This window comes from Octopus bimaculoides, chromosome 24 (genome assembly GCF_001194135.2).
Source record: "Octopus bimaculoides isolate UCB-OBI-ISO-001 chromosome 24, ASM119413v2, whole genome shotgun sequence".
Taxonomy (NCBI): Eukaryota; Metazoa; Mollusca; class Cephalopoda; order Octopoda; family Octopodidae; genus Octopus; species Octopus bimaculoides.
The window spans coordinates 10845642-10848159 of record NC_069004.1 but is presented as its reverse complement, the minus strand read 5'-3'; positions in this window follow the sequence as shown (position 1 = coordinate 10848159).

The following is a 2518-nucleotide window of genomic DNA, read 5'->3' as shown; positions in this document are numbered from 1 at the left end:
AGAGAGAGAGAGAGAGAGAGAGAGAGAGAGAGAGAAGCATATGTGGAATAGGGAGGCAATGGGGGAAATATAGGCAGAAAAACAAACGAAAAATATAGGCAAAACGGACAGAAAGAAGAGGATATGAACATCGTTCTAGTGATATGAAGAACGTTCACAATCAAGTGTTTAACAGAATTGAAGAAATAATTCAGAGATAGATAGGTAGGTAGGTAGGTAGATAGATAGATAGATAGATAGATAAATAGTCAGTCAGTCAGTCAGTCAGTTAGATAGATAGATATGCTGGCAGACAGGCAAGCAGAAAAAGATAAAGGCAGATATATAGATAGCTCTACTCACTGATTTCTACCTTTGTATTTGATATACCACACAATGATAAAGTACAATGTGTGTGTTTGTGTGTACAAAACATTGCTATGAATGTACAAGGCTAGAGGATATGAACCACACGGTTGCAGTCTGGTAATACATATACCACACAACTGTTGACGATGATAGTAAAGTAATTCTATTTTTCAACCGGAAGATATTAATACGATGAAACTAAGTTCCAAGTAACAAATCTAAAAATTTAATGAACGGTACTTTACGAGTGAAGTTCCTTTTATCGGGTTAAACACACTCTTATCGTCAGAATTGCAATGAAGCATTGTTTGGACTATAAAAAAATCAAATCCCTAACGACGCTGCAGTTTACAGACTATATAAAGCTTATCGATTTCAAGGGGACAGGATTAGTCTTTACCATCGACTCCAGTGCTTCACTTGTATTTATTTTAATAACCACATAAAATAAAGAGGATTGGATAACTATGTAGATATAAACTCGAGGTAGGGGAGTTAGTTTAGAGTTTAATTTATATGGATATTTGAGACATAATGAAGATAAACAAAATAGCGGTGATGTTGACAGTAATAATAATAATAATAATAATAATAATAGTAATAATAAAAGCAAACATCGTTTGTTTATTTACGTTTATCGTAATTTGAATTTAACATATGAGAGCGTCTCATAAAGCGAGATTTATATATCTTAATTTGCAGAGGAATTTGTAGTGGGTAGCTTAGCTTAATCGGTCAAAGCATCGTGACATGTAATCACGGGGATGTGAGTTCGAGTCCACAGCTAGCCACCTACACTTTTCTCTGCAAAATAGGGATAGTTTATCCTGTTCAGGTTATATTATTAGCATCATTCTGCGATTGAGAATTTAAAATCACTTCTTAAACTTTCTAAAAAAGACATCTCAACGCTTCTAAAAAAAGCAAACATCGTTTGTTTATTTACGTTTATCGTAATTTGAATTTATTAATAATAATAATAATGGTAATAATAACAATAATAATCCTTGCTATTATAGGCACAAGGCCTTAACTTTGGGTGGGGGTTGCTTGTCGATTACATCGACCCTGATGCTCAACTGGTACTTATTTTCTTGACCCTGAAAGGGTGACATTCCAAGTCGACCTCAATAGAATTTGAAATAGTAATAACTTTGACTCAAGGCCAGGAATTTTAGTGGGAGAACAAATTGATTACATCGACTCCGGTATTTGACTGGTACTTTATTTTATCGACCTCGAAAAGAGGAAAGGCAAAGTTGACCTCTTGAAAAGAGTCAGAAGAAATGTCATAAAACATTTTGTTTGTCAACCCACCGCCATAATAATAATAATAATAATAATAATTAATAATAATAATAGTAATGATAATAATAATTCGGGTCGCGTAGCCCATGCCACTCAAAACTCCCTGAATAAGGGCTGTTTAAGGAAGTTGAACAAAACACCCATGTTTCCAGAAAGTGAATCATTCAAACCCCAAAGAATTCCTCTCAGCACATGGCTATGATGCTCCCCAACTACTTCTGCCCTTGATCAGAGATACACATATCGTCAGCCACTAAGAGACACGCTCAACGGGTTAAGGTCAAGTAACTGACAAGTAAATCTGTGGTACTGAGCAGAATATTTGTTGTAGCCCATCTTTTACACCATGACAAAACACATACATGTTAACACATCCATGTTAACACATCCAATCAGTTAAGATCAGAAGCCATGAGAGCCACTGCCTGGTACTACATCAGGGCATATAATAATAATAATCTGGTTACGGTTCATTGACGATGTATTTTTTTGTCTGGGAAGGATCACAGGATAATAATAATAATAATAGTTATAATAATAGCTCTTTTTGACTGGGTATAACGCAAATTTGATAATGGGATGAGGAATGAGGCTGAGAAGTACATTACGCTGGTTTGACCTCAATATATTACTGTTAGCTGAAATGTAAAGTCTGGTACAGTATGATTTATATTGGAAATGTAACGAATGGGGTGACTACATATTATAATAAAGTATTTGGTTAGTCCCTCTACTGTTTCTCCCAGCTCACCACCCTTAATACTATGATGATGATGGTAATAACAATAATAATAATAATAATAATAATAATAATAATAGTGATTTAGAAATGGTTTAGAAATGAAATAATGATTTTGAATGA